General features: G+C 44.5%; 1 protein-coding gene and 1 non-coding gene across 8 annotated transcripts in view; one reads left to right on the top strand and one right to left on the bottom strand.

Annotated features, from left to right (window-relative positions):
* The window catches only part of LOC148085075 (NACHT, LRR and PYD domains-containing protein 3-like), a 117,088-nt gene that overhangs the window by 43,482 nt on the left and 58,244 nt on the right, over positions 1-15,362 (top strand). The window lies entirely within an intron of this gene.
* Positions 2,687-2,985, bottom strand: LOC148085078 (signal recognition particle RNA). Its single transcript, XR_015710616.1, has one exon.

Below are 15,362 nucleotides of genomic sequence, written 5' to 3'. Positions count from 1 at the left end.
AAGTGGAACACAATCGTGAAGTGGAACGAAATTTATTGGATAATTTAAACTTTTTTAACAAATAAAAAACTGAAAAGTGGGGCGTGCAATATTATTCGGCCCCCTTGCGCTAATACTTTGTAGCGCCACCTTTTGCTGCAATTACAGCTGCAAGTCGCTTGGGGTATGTCTCTATCAGTTTTGCACATCGAGAGACTGGAATTCTTGCCCATTCTTCCTTGCAAAACAGCTCGAGCTCAGTGAGGTTGGATGGAGAGCGTTTGTGAACAGCAGTCTTCAGCTCTTTCCACAGATTCTCGATTGGATTCAGGTCTGGACTTTGACTTGGCCATTCTAACACCTGGATACGTCTATTTGTGAACCATTCCATTGTAGATTTGGCTTTATGTTTTGGATCATTGTCCTGTTGGAAGATAAATCTCCGTCCCAGTCTCAGGTCTTTTGCAGACTCCAACAGGTTTTCTTCCAGAATGGTCCTGTATTTGGCTCCATCCATCTTCCCATCAATTTTAGCCAAGTTTTGCATTGTGGCCAAAAAGTTCGATTTTGGTTTCATCTGACCAGAGCACCTTCTTCCACATGTTTGGTGTGTCTCCCAGGTGGCTTGTGGCAAACTTTAAACAAGACTTTTTATGGATATCTTTGAGAAATGGCTTTCTTCTTGCCACTCTTCCATAAAGGCCAGATTTGTGCAGTGCACGACTGATTGTTGTCCTATGGACAGACTCTCCCACCTCAGCTGTAGTTATCTGCAGTTCATCCAGAGTGATCATGGGCCTCTTGGCTGCATCTCTGATCAGTCTTCTCCTTGTTTGAGATGAAAGTTTGGAGGGACGGCGGGTCTTGGTAGATTTGCAGTGGTCTGATACTCCTTCCATTTCAATAGAATTGCTTGCACAGTGCTCCTTGAGATGTTTAAAGCTTGGGAAATCTTTTTGTATCCAAATCCGGCTTTAAACTTCTCCACAACAGTATCTCGGACCTGCCTGGTGTGTTCCTTTGTCTTCATGGTTCTCTCTTTAAACAGAACCCTGAGACTATCAAAGAGCAGGTGCATTTATACGGAGACTTGATTACACACAGGTGCCTTCTATTGATCATCATCAGTCATTTAGGACAACATTGGATCATTCAAAGATCCTCACTGAACTTCTGGAGTGAGTTTGCTGCACTGAAAGTAAAGGGGCCGAATAATATTGCACGCCCCACTTTTCAGTTTTTTATTTGTTAAAAAAGTTTAAATTATCCAATAAATTTCGTTCCACTTCACGATTGTGTCCCACTTGTTGTTGATCAATGACAAAAAATTAAAATGTTATATCTTTATGTTTGAAGCCTGAAATGTGACGAAATGTTGAAAGGTTCAAGGGGGCCGAATACTTTCGCAAGGCACTGTATGTATGCATATACTTACAGGTGCATTTTCAGCAGCAGTAGAAGGATGACTGTTTTCGCTGCTGATACCAGCTTAAATATCTCACAAATATTTAGATTGTCATATTTTTTCTTTATTTCTTTTTCCAAACTTGCAATACGTGCTGCCAGCAGGTGGCGATAGCGTTCAAACAGCTGGTTGCAACATCGTTAAATAGTAGTAGAAGAAGAAGCTGTCACGTGATTTCCTGTTAGTGTGTAGCAGCAGATTTTGATTTGAGACATACTATCTGTGGAGGATTAGTTACTAGTTAGTACGTACACTACCCTGATGCATACTAACTTCTAGTATGCTAAGAGTAGAATATGATTTGAGACATACTATCTGTGGAGGATTAGTTACTAGTTAGTACGTACACTATCCTGATGCATACTAACTTCTAGTATACTAAGAGTAGTATGCGATTTGAGACACAGCAACAGTCTTTTTGACTCACCTGACAGCACACTCACCTGACGACACACTCACTTGAGCACAACTCCCGACATCATCGTCACCATCGAGACTCACCTTTTTCTTACACACACGTCACTCACATCTCTTCTGTCAATCACTATTTGCTGTGGCTTTCTCGCGTCACTGCACTGCCTCCTCCTTGACAACAACGGAACTACAACTCACTCTGATTCTATCACTGAACGTTACTGCCGCGAGGACTTTTCATCCAATCAGGACTTTCCTTACCAGCCAATCATGATGGTTCAAACCCTTTTGTGTTGAATGAATGAGATTTAATTTCAGGGTGTGTGTGTCACAGGATTAACACAATAACAGTACTCATACGAGCATGCGCAGTGGCGCCCTCAGAAATGCGCATCTCTAACTGAGAGTGATTGTATAAATAAGTTATAAATAGTTCAATAGAATATGAATAGAATAAATAAATGCTTTAAATATTGCTTATAATTAATGTATAAATAAGTAAAAAAAATAGTGCAATAGTATATACATAATATTTTAAATAGTGCATTTATTGCACGTATAGTGCGATCTAAACTGTGATCGATTGTTTCAGCTTCAGTGATAGAAGACAGAGTGAGTTGTAGTTCTGTTGTTGTCCAGGAGGAGGCAGTGCAGTGACGAGAGAAAGCCACAGAGAGTGAACGACAGCATAAGAGACGTGAGTGACGTGTAAGAAAAAGAATCTGATGGCGGGAGTTGTGCTCAGGTGAGTGTCGTCAGGTGAGTGTGTGCTCAGGTGAGTGTCGTCAGGTGAGTGTGTCGTCAGGTGAGTGTGTGCTCAGGTGAGTCAAAAGACTGTGTCTCGCTGTGTTACTCAGGCTGCACTACAGCGTCTATTCACAGGCGCGATCCCACTACTGAGCGGCACGGGGGCTTTGACCTGCTCCGTTTCCGACCTGGGCCGGTGCACCCCTCCTTAGACGACCTGGTGGTTCCGAGCTCCCCCGGAAGCACCATATCGATACCGAGCTTAGTGCGGACACCCGATCGACATAGTCCGCTGCAGCTCAGATCTCCTGAGTTCAAACGATCCGCCAGACTCAGCCTCCCAGTGACTTGGATTACAGATGCGCGCCACCGCACCCGGCGAGGACTGACGGGCGGACGCGCGCTTTTGTGTGTCGCACGAGTGACGTCACTCAACGCGGAGCCTCTCGGTAGATGGAAATAAATAACTGGAGATATTTCAAGATACGATCTTATGATAAAATAATCTTTATTTAATCTGAAATTAACACATTATCTTTAATCGAGAATTAATTAATGAGATTTAACTTTTTGTGACGTCATCTTTTTATGTTGAGATTACTTTTCTCCACAGATGAATTTATTTACTAAGATTTAAAAAAAAAAGAATTCTTTGTTATTTATCTTTGATCTTTATCGCAACATATTGTTGTTTCTTTTTATAGAAACTTTGTACTTGTTCTTATTTTTATAAATCTATTGTCAGTGTTGTTGTGTCTAATTGGAAAAACAATTACCCGAAGTAGACCCCCTGAGGGATCAATAAACCTTTATCTATTTATTTATGATTGATCATTGTTGGTGTTGTAGCTCCATCTCACCACTAGATGGTGGTATTTATACAAAACTCCTACAAAAACCAAAATCTTAATTCGTTCGATAAATGATTTAACTTGTTAATGTAACTTTGTTGTTGTGACGTCATCCTTTTGTGTTGAGATTACTTTTCTCCACAGATGAATTTAAATACTTTAATATTTTAACTATTTAGAGTTGATCATTGTTGGTGTTGTAGCTCCATCTGACCACTAGATGGAGGTATTTATAGAAAAGGTTTATGTTTCAGCTACAAAAAAATTGAGTAAAAACCTTTAATTGAGACATTTGTGATTTCATTTTAAATAAGAAAACTGATTAAAATAGAACTGAGCCCCAGAGGCTGAACTTAGTCAATTGTTGCTAGAAATCAAACAATGAGTGAAAACCCCTGAGTTATCTATCATAACCTCAGGTTCTACGAGTTGGTGCGAAGCCCTCTAACGGCTTCGCTATTGGTTTACCCCGAGGCACCGCCTCGTCTCTGAGAAAGCTTAATGAACTCGCCACCCAGCAGGGGGCAGTCCACTTCCTATAAAGGCGGGAAGCACCCGCCGCACTTTCTCCAACTGAAAACTCAGCGAGAAGGGCGGCCGCTGGGCGATGAGGTTAGAGGGCTTCGCACCAACTCGTAGAACCTGAGGTTATGATAGATAACTCAGGGGTTCTACGTCATTGGTGCTCCGCCCTCTAACGGCTTCGCTATTGGTTTACCCAAAAGGCGAAGCCTGACGGGATAAATGTACCCCCAGCTGGACGCCGCTCCTGAAGCAGCATCGCTAGGGCCCCATCGGCCCAGGATCCAAGTCCACTGGAGCCGTGGGGCTCGAGGGGGGGCACAGCAGCGCTCAAAACCGTATGAGCTTCTGATCCCGCCGTCACGTCGAAGAGATAGGCCTTAGCAAGGTAGACGTGGACGCCCAAGAAGCAGCTGAGCAGATATCCTCTGCTGCCACACCCCGCAAAAAGAGCCACTGAGGCTGCCACGCCTCGGGTGGAATGTGCCCTCAGACCGCTAGGAGCGGATCCACCCGCTGCTCGGTAGGCCCGGATAATGGCCGATCTCACCCAATGAGAGAACCTCTCCCCGTCGGCATCTACCGTGGCAGACAAAGAGGGCATCAGAGCGCCTAAACACGGCCACCCGCCGCAAGTAACAGGCCAACGCCCTCACTGGACACAACAGGTGGAGACGTTCCTGACCCGGGTCCGAGTGGGGCGGCGGGTGAAAGGCCCGCAGCGTGAAGGTCGTCGCCCGGAACAAGGAACTCAGAATCTTCGGGCGGAACGCTGGGTTAGGACGCAAAGACACTGAAGACTCCTCGACGCCAGAGGAAGACACTCAGGGTTAATGGAGAGGGCACAAAGCTCACTTGCTCTCTTCGTGGTTGTTAGTGCCAGAAGGAGCGATACCTTGAAAGACAAGATATCCAGTGGGACTTGGTCAAGAGGCTCGAAGGTCGGGCCTGTGAGAGAGTCCAGTACCAACTGGAGATCCCACTGAGGGCTGGAAGGCCTTGCAGGAGGTCGAAGCCTGCAGGCACCCCGCAGGAAACGCGCCACCAAGGGGTGGGTGTGAACCGAAGCACCCTCAAAACCGACATGCCTCGTCGCTATGGCTGATGCGAACACTCTCAGTGTCGCCACAGTCCGCCCGTTATCCAGCAATGTTGCAGGAAAGACAGGATAGCGGAGACCAAACAAGAGCTGGGGTCCAAGGACCTGTCTGAACACCAGCGGGAGAAATCCCCCACTTTGAGGCATAAAGCCTGCGTGTTGACGGGGCCCGGGCGTTCTCCAGCGTGTGGAGAACGTCCGGGTCCAAAGTCCCGATCAGCTCGTCCCGTGCAGGAGCCACACCTTGAGAGGCCGGCCCAGCACCGGGGGCGCTGTCAGAGTCCCCCCCCTGCCTGACACAGGGCAGCGGGGCCCCAAGGGATGGCCCACGGGGCCCCGACCGCCATGCGCACCAGCTCTGGGAACCAGAGCGCCCACGGGGAGTCTGGTGCTACTAGAATCAACCTCAGCCCCCCCCGCCTCGCCCACCGAATCAAGGGGAGAAGGAGCCACGGAGGAGGGAAGGCGAACAGTAGACCGACCGGCCACCTCGAATGGGCTAAGCGTCCACGCCTAGTGGGGGGCAATCCGAAGCCCTGAGGGAGAACCAAAGAGGGCATTTGCAGTTCTCCTTGCTGGCGAAGAGGTCCGCAACTGGGTGACCGAATCGAGACCAGATCTCGCTTGCCACTACCTCGGACAGACCCCATTCGTCCTGGACGGCCCCCCTCGACAGTCTGTCCGCTACTGCATTCAGCTCGCCCGGTACGTGCTGAGCTCTGAGCGAAAGCAGGTGACAGTCTGCCCACAGCCAAATCTTCTTTGCCACACTCAGAAGGGCTGGGGATCTGACTCCACCTTGGCGATTTACGTACGCCACGACGGTGGAGCTGTCGGATAGTACTAGGACGTTGGACCGTGACAGTTGGGGAGAGAGGTGAAGCAGGACATTGTGAATCGCCTTCAGCTCTAGCCAGTTTATGTGTCTGAGCACCGGACTGCTCCAGACCCCACTGGCGTAGGCCTGACCCGAGGTGCCTCCCCAACCTGTCAGAGAAGCGTCTGTAAACACTTGAGTGTAACGAAGGACGCAACCCAATGGAACTCTCCGCCTGAGGTTGGCTAGAGAGTTCCAAAACTGGATGTCCTGCAAAACCCGAGCGGGAAGGCGCACTTTCCGACCTCTTTCCCGCTTGAGGTCTAGCTTGAGACGACCAAACCATCTCTGAAGCTCCCTCATGTGCAGCAAGCCCAGCCGAACAACCGTGTGGGCTGCTGCCATGAGCCCCAGGAGGGACATAACAGTGCCTGCTGTTGTCACGTGACACCGAGCTTCCAGCAACTGTGTTGTCAGTCGGAGAATGGGCTGGATACGCACGTCCGGGAGGCGCGCGTATCCCTCCTCCGAGTTCAACAGTACCCCCAGGTAAACTAACTGTTGAACTGGAGTCAGAGCGCTCTTGCTGAGGTTCACTGTGAACCCCAGGGTGGCAATATGGCTCAACACCTTCTGTGTGTGAGCGTAACTTTCTGCCTCTGACCTGGCAAGGATCAACCAGTCGTCCAGATAGGTCAAGATCCTTACCCCACTCACTCTCAATGGCTCCACTGCCGCTTCCACACACTTGGTGAAGGTCCTGGGTGCCAGAGAGTAGCCGAACGGGAGTCGAGTGTATTGAAACACCCGACCCTCGAGGGCGAAACGCAAGTACTTTCGATGTCTCTTGACTATCGGTATGTGAAAGTACGCGTCGGTCAGGTCGATAGATGTCATCCAATCTCCTGGACTTACACCTGAAAGCAGTTTCTTGACCGTCAACATGCGAAACGGGCGGGTAGCTATGAACTTGTTAAAAGCGCAAGTGCGCGTGAGACACCTCAGATGCGCGTCGTGCGTGTTCCCTTCCCCCCCCGGAAGTCTTCCCAACTCCCTGAGCACTTCTTAGTGTCACCGGAGTTGACAAAACCCGCGATGTGGAGGAATGTGCTGGAGAATTAACCCGGAGCTGAAGTGCACCTATGAAGACACACCTATGAACGGCGGAGCATGTTAGCTTAGCATTAGCGGCGAAAGTCTCTAATGACGCCTGTGAATACGTCACACTCACAGGCGGAGCCACATGCACACTAACACCTCTCAAGTGAACCCGTCGAGTGCGCTGCAGGAGGGCCATGTGGCCTGCAAGAGATACTTACCTGATCGCTCTCGCATACCCCATGGTCGACTCCATGCAGCGAGCCAGTCGTCCTCCTAGTCGACGTCTGTTCATGACCGATGGACGACTCAGCTCGACTCATCAGGGCCCAACACGTTGGAGCGTGAGCTTGTCGAGTGCAGCTCACAGGACTGCCATGTTGCTTTCTTAAACAACATGGCAGTCCTGTGTTGATCATAATCATGATCTGAGGCGGCGTGGGTCGACAAGCCTCGAACGCTTCCCATCAAAAGCCGTGGGAAGCGCTCGGAAGGCCACATAATCATCATGTGTGATTTGGGCCTCTAGGCAAACGAAGCAGACATGTGTGTCTCCTCTTCAGGGAGTCTTCGTGCACACATGGTTCACTTCAAAATTCATTCGCCATCATTACATTCCACTGTCAGGAGCTTTCTCGTTGAGTTGAAAAAGGAGAAAGTGCGGCGGGTGCTTCCCGCCTTTATAGGAAGTGGACTGCCCCCTGCTGGGTGGCGAGTTCATTAAGCTTTCTCAGAGACGAGGCGGTGCCTCGGGGTAAACCAATAGCGAAGCCGTTAGAGGGCGGAGCACCAATGACGTAGAACTGAAACACTGGTGATTGTTGATGATAAGATTCCAGGGTTGAGTCAGTACTTGGGTGACTTAGGTCAGTCTGTCAAACTGAGCCTGAGAAACCTGGGTGTTGTATTTGATAAAGACATGTCTCTTGTTCAACACTGTAGAAAACTAACCAGAAACTGTTTCCTTCAACTGAGAAAAATCTCTAAACTTAGGAAAATGTTGACACGACATGATCTGGATCTTATAATCCATGCGTTTGTTCCTTCTCGTCTGGACTATTGTAACAGTTTGTTTTCATGTCTTAACAAGAAGGATCTGTCTCGTCTGCAGTTGATTCAGAACTCTGCAGCCAGAATTCTGAGCCGCTCTAGTAGAAGAACTCACATTTCTCCGGTCCTTAAAACTCTTCACTGGCTTCCAGTTTCTTTCAGGATCAACTTTAAAATTCTGGTTCTTACTTTCAGATCTATTCATGGTCAGACCTTCCATCACTGATCTGATCCAGACTTACACCCCAGCTCGGGCTCTGAGGTCTGTGGATCAAAATCTACTTATGGTTCCACGCACACGGCTCAGGACCAGAGGAGAGAAATCTATTCAGGCTGTTGCTCCTAAGCTTTGGAACGATCTTCCTCTCTCTTTGCTCTTGATGGAGTCTACTGACTCCTTTAAGAAACATCTTAAGACGTTTGTATTTGTTCAGGCTTTTTCTTGAATTTCTTGAACTCCTGTGTTGTTCTCAGTATTATCTTGATCTTTAAAGTACGTACTTTTTTGAGTATTGTTTTGATTGTTTAAGCACTTTGTGACCCTGGTCTGGAAAAGCGCTATACAAATAAAAATGATGGTAAGGTAAGGTAAGGTAAAACTTTATTGATCCCTCAGGAGGTCTCCTTCGGGAAATTGTTTTTTCCAGTAGCCAGCAATTTTTCATAAACAATAAAAAATAATACATAAAAAACAACAAAGACAAAGGATACAAAGACTAACATGGAACAGAACATCCAGATACTCTCACTCCACTCCTGCCCCCGAACTCAGAATTGTACAATTTAATAGCCCGAGGGAATGAGTCCCTGAGTCTATTTGTTTTGCACCTGGGTAGGAGCATTCGTGCACTCATTCTGCTTCTCTGCTCACTGATGACAGTGCTGAGAGGATGACTGTCATCATCATGATGGACAGTAGTTTGTTCAATGATCTCCTCTCAGCAACTGTCACCAGTGAGTCCAGCTTCATCCCAACCACAGAGCCAGCCCTCCTGATCAACCTGTCCAACCTGTTGACCTCCTCTTGGACACATTTCCACCCCAACACACCACAGCATAGAACAGGACACTGGCCACCGCAGACTGGTAGAACATGCAGAGGAGCTTCTTGCAGATGTTAAATGATCGAAGCCTCCTCAGAAAGTACAGTCTACTCTGAACCTTCTTATATACATGGTCTGTATTGCAGGACCAGTCCAGTTTACTGTCCATCCACACACCGAGGTACCTATAGTTGTCCACTATCTCCACCTCGTCGCCTCTGATGTACACTGGACGTGGCTTTGTCCTGGACCTCCCGAAGTCCAAGACCAGCTCCTTGGTCTTTGAGGTGTTCAGCTGCAAGTGGTTCCTCTCACTCCAGTCCACAAAGTCACTTATCAGACTCCTATACTCGTCTTCGCTGTTGTCCCTGATGCATCCAACAATGGCAGTGTCGTCAGCATACTTCTGGACGAGACTCAGCTCTGAGTTGTAGCAGAAGTCTGAAGTGTAGATGGTGAAGAGGAGAGGGGCCAGTACTGTCCCCTGAGGTGCTCCTGTACTGCACACCACAGTGTCCGACTTGATATCCTTCAGCCTGACATACTGTGGTCGATCAGTAAGATAGTCCCTAATCCAGGAGACCCGACCAGGGTCCACATGCATCTTAGTCAGTTTGTCCTGCAGCAGAGTGGGTTGGATAGTGTTGAAGGCACTAGAAAAGTCCAGGAACAGGATTCTCACTGAACCGCTTCCTTTATCCAAGTGGGAGTAGGTCCGATGCAGGAGGTGAAGGATGGCATCTTCTACACCAACTGCTGGCTGGTAGGCAAACTGCAGGGGGTCTTGCGCGTGCTGGACTTGTGGCCTGAGATGTTTGAGGACCAGCCGCTCCAGTGTCTTCATCAGCTGCGAAGTCAGTGCCACCGGTCTGTAATCGTTCAGCACACTTGGTCGGATCTTTTTAGGGACTGGAACGATACAGGAAGTCTTCCACAGAGTTGGTACTTTCCCCAGCCGTAGACTGAGGTTGAAGACATGCTGGAGTGGCTCTTACTTACTTACTTAATTACTTACTTACTTACTTTTAAGATATCAAAATTACAGTTTGAATACCTTGGCATAGTTATCACCCAATCTATTCGCAGCCTGAAATAATTTCTATAATCTTGTGTCTCCTCCTAAATCTCTTTTATCCATAATTAAGTTGAAGTAGGAGGGTGAACTTCAAATTATCTGATGCATTCTGGGATAAAGAATGGAATGGTAAATCAAGTTGTGCTCGGTTAAGTCTGATTCGATCTAAAGTACTACACAGGCTCCATCATAGTAAGCAAAAGTTATCAACACCATTCGTGAAACACTAATTTATGATTATGATACTAATGATTTCATGTTATACTTTTTTCTTTAATTTTGACAATTTTTTATTAGAGAGCGTGAAACTAATAAATGTGAAACAAGCATGCTATTGAATAATGACACTATCAAGCTAAAACCTATAAAAATTTAAATTCCCAGTACAGTAATATGCACAAAGTTTGGAGGAGAATAATGATGAACCAGTGAAATAGGATATTAAAAATGTGATTATAATGAATGATTAACAATGATGATGAAAATATTACTAATGAATAAAATTATATAGGGACCTACCGGTTTTTATCACACACAGACAAAATGTTTGACTTGGTACAGATGTCCAATTCCGGCCACAAATGCCCAACCCACCATCTTATTATTATGTGAGTTGTCAATGTTGATATAACAAAATTATTCTGGGTTGTAAACTTTTTTTTTTTTTCCAAGGACGAACGGTCCCACCGCCAGCATCCTTAGCCGTCTTCTCGCGCACCAACCTTTTTGTCAAGGCAGAGAAGTGAGAGTTTAATGTCAGAACCGTCTCATTCCTTGGTTATATCATCAGCCCAGGTAGAGCTGAATGGATCCCGCCAAGGTACAGGCGGTCTCCGACTGGCCGGTCCCCGATACACGCAAAGCCCTGCAACGGTTTCTCGGGATTTCTCATTTTTACCGGCGTTTCATCCATAATTTCAATTCTCGCTGCTTTTCTTAACACAGTCTCACTTCTGAGTCACAACCCTTCCGGTGGTCCCCGGCCACCGAGGAGGCGTTCCGGGAGCTCAAGCGCCGCTTTACCTCTGCCCCTGTCCTCCGGCAACCTGATTCCCGTCTTCAGTTCCTGGTCGAGGTTGACGCTTCCAGCACTGGGCTGGGCGCGGTCCGGTCACAGAGATGCACTGCAGATGGCAAGACTCACCCCTGTGCCTTCTTTTCCCGCAAGCTCACTACCGCTGAACGGAACTATGATGTGGGGGATCGAGAGCTCCTCACCATCAAGGGGGCTCTGGAGGAGTGGCGCCACTGGCTGGAGGGGGCGGAGAATCCGTTCGTGGTTTGGACCGACCAACGAGGTCTGCCACCAGGTGACCGAACTGAGACCATATCTCGGCTGCCACTGCCTCGGACAGACCCCATTCGTCCTGGATGGCCCCCCTCGACAGTGCCTCGGGGTAAACCAATAGCGAAGCGGTTAGAGGGCGGAGCACCAATATGAAGTAGAGCTGCTCCCTTCTGTGTCTGTTGCTGTGTCTCAAATGGCATACTACTCTTAGTATGCTAGAAGTTAGTATGCAACAGTTTAGTGTACGTACTAACTAGTACGCAAATTCTCCACAGATAGTATGTCTCAAATCAAACACTGCCGCTACACACTAACCGGAAATCACATGACAGCTTCTTCTTCTACTTCTGTGGTAACCCGAGGGTAATGATGCACGCACACTTAGATAGGGTACTTTACTGGGAAGAGATCGCCGTACAACAGCCCGGCATTGACCATACATTCCGTAGGCGGTGCAACACGAAAACCCGCCCGTAGAGAACACAGATAAAGGCACAAAGGTTCCGGGGTGCAATATAATAATGAGTGCAACATTAATTCATTATATAACAACTTCTATTTAACGATGTTTCAGCCAGCTGTTTGAACGCTATCGCTGACACCTGCTGGCAGCACGTTTTACAAGTTTGGAAAAAGAAATAAAGAAAAATATGAGAATCGATATATTCGTGAGATATTTAAGCTGGTATCAGCACCGAAGACTTGTCATCCTTCTACTGCTGCTGAAATTGCACCTGTAAGTATATGAATATTTATGCATTTATATATGACGTAACTTCCGTTTAAAACGTCATTAAGATGGCGGCTGTTTAGGGTGGTTAGTGTCCATCGAACCATGCTCAGTTTTGTGGGCGTGTTAGTACGCCAATTTAGTGTGCATGGCGCACTAAATTTCGCATACTAAGAATTGAGACGCACTAACGCACTAAAAATACTAACTTTGAGTACGCTGGTATGCGATTTGAGACACAGCAATGAATAAACTTGAAAGAACCACTGCCCCGGAAGAGACGACCCCCTGGACAGGAAACTTTCCCTTAAATATAGAGAGATGTTCTTCAGTGCGGGACCGTCTTTCCTGGACCCGTACACTCTGCATCTACCTTTTTATCTCCATAAAGCAAAGTATTAAGACCCGGACGTGACGTCGTGTTGGAGCGACAGAAACGGACTCCAGTTTTAATCGTTTTAAACATGAGTGCACATTATTGCTGTCATGTACAAACTCAACTTTGAACATAAAATAATAAGAACATCTCAGCCAGTGTAATATCCACTAACATGTGGGGATTTTGTGTTCCGATGAACCGACCCCTCCCCAGCCTGGTACGTGGTGGTGGAATGAAGGACAGACACATGGATGAGTTTAAGAAAAATGCTCCTTTAGTGAATTATGCAAAAGTCAGAGACAAACTTACGTGAACACGGGCGCTAGCAAGCAGAGAGATCTATCAACAGAGAGATCTATCGCAGACGTCTTCGAATGTCAGAACGCAGAGATCAGACAAAATGGTGGATCTTTATAGTAGAATATTCAGGTTAACGCCTCTAGTCAAATGTACATGTAGGATTGGTCAGTAACTGTAAACACTTGATTCTAAGATGGCCGTCGCACGTGATCGTAGTGGAAACTTACCAAAGGTTGTTGTTTTCTAGAATCTGTCTGTTCCCAGCGACTTGCTGGCCTGTTGTGTCCTTCAGTGTGAGTTCTCAAACAGGTGTCCAGAGACTTCCTGGAATCTGGGATTGTTTAATCTTTCTGTGTGTGTGGAAGGCTTTGTGACCTCGGCCTGTGAGTTGTGAACCTGAGTTTAGTTCAAGTGAATGCAATGCAAGACAATGATTATTTAATATGAATTAAATATGAAAGATTATCAGTTAATCAAGTGACTATTTGAAATGTGTGTTAAATCTAGATGATTGATTACAGTAAAGTTGTAATTTCCTTACATTCCCCCTGATTGCATCATGAACTAATGATGCAATACAACAAAAGACAAGTCTAATTACAAATAATCGCGAATCTTATCACAAACTAAACATGCTAAACTATCATCCACACAAAGATTACATTTGGAGAGAAAGCAACAGAGGAAACACAGATTCATTTAATGAAAACAAGTATACATTATGAGCATTTCTCTCAAATCACAAAAAAGAAAAAAGAAAAAATTCAAAAAAAATATATAATAATTATTATTCCAAATTATGTTATTAATTAAAACTGAAGTAATTGAATGCCAAATCATCAAAACAAACATATTCACACTAAGTAACTCAAATCTAATAAGTCTATTTTGAAGTAGAGATGTTGTTAAAATATATATTGATATGGAGCCAGTATCCACTTCTTTGAAAAACCTCTTTAACGAGGTAAAAAGAAAGCAGCAGCCCCGTTTTCGGCGACTTGGATGTGGGCTCTTCATGTGAGGTGTTGTTGACGTACTCCCTCGTCAACAGAGCATCATTGAGCTCGTCCTGCAACATAGGAAAGAAATGAACAGCATCGCATTCTTTAGACCAATGAGAAACAATACATCTTTAAATCATACTTGATATTCATAATTTACTCATACTACTTCATGCAGACAAAATTAACCCCTTCCTATTTACTACCTAAGTCAAAGAGATAGTCAAACACAGTCGTACCTTATTCTTGAGCTGTTTTCTACATGAACAATTGTAACTAATTGAATGAATCTGGACAGAGCTCCCTTCAGCAGTGTTGATCGGCAGAACCGTGCAACAAGAATCACCAAACATGTAACAAACCTATTATCCAAGTATCTATCTAAGTCCTCCCCCTGAGGGACAAATAAATTAACCTAATTTATTTGTATTTAAAAAATGTTTTCTTGACAAACTTTATATCCAAATCTATCTTCAAATCATTTAATTAATCATAATACTCTTGGTATTAACTCTCTTAAATTTATTTATGAATACATTTATTCAATTATATGAAATTATTAGCTACAAAAAATATTCTCAGATGAATCATTATTATTCCTCCTAGATTTGGTTTGAAAGTCTATTGCTAAAGTAAATGGATAATATCAAATAGAAAAAATGACTATGTGCAACCATTTCTGCAGTCGTTTATTTATGTACTTGTGTTTTTTCTATTTAAGAATTTCTATTGTTGGATTTCTGGACCTAAGTTTAATTAATAAAAGACTTACTTTATGACAAAATAAAAATAAATAAATAAAATGAAATTAAAATTATTAATTTCCAATACTAATATAATTCAATTCCTTCAATAAATTACACTTGCAAGTCCATATGTTTTCAATTTTAGAATTTAACTTGTTTATTTTCCATCAATCTCTTGCTCTAGTTCTTATTTTTTGATCAACTTAGATTTAAGGTATATTTATCTTTAACAAAGGTAATTTAAAGATTGATATGATTCTATAGTTTCTAAATATATTATTCAATATTTTCTTTTCTGAAGGCATCATTTATTTATTTTTTCTTACATTCTTTCAGTCAATTCTTTTCTCTGCTTTATATTTTGTTTAATGTTTATAGTTGCCTAGAACATTAGAAGCAGCTTTAGAAACATATTTCCATTTCTTATTTAACTTTTTTAATTAATCAATTTAATTCTTAATTCCAAGTTTCACTTTTCATATTGTCTATGGTATCATGCCATTGATGTAAATAAAAGTATTCTATTTTAATTTATTAAAAAATGCATGTTCTTAAAATGATTAATTCTGAAAATATGTTTTAATCATAACAAGATATTTTCTGTTATTTGAAATTTCTCGAATGTTTGGACAATTTCCAGCCCATTTGATTGTCCTTTTAAATATATATATACATATATACACCAATATGTTCCTTCTTTTAGCATTAAGTAAAGTCCTATTAGTTTTAGGTAAGTTGTATTTTTCAAATCATGATTT

This window comes from Callionymus lyra, chromosome 2 (genome assembly GCF_982586985.1).
Source record: "Callionymus lyra chromosome 2, fCalLyr1.hap1.1, whole genome shotgun sequence".
In the NCBI taxonomy this organism is placed as follows: domain Eukaryota; kingdom Metazoa; phylum Chordata; class Actinopteri; order Syngnathiformes; family Callionymidae; genus Callionymus; species Callionymus lyra.
Note: the sequence above shows the minus strand (reverse complement) of the source record. Positions and strands in the feature narration are given on the sequence as shown.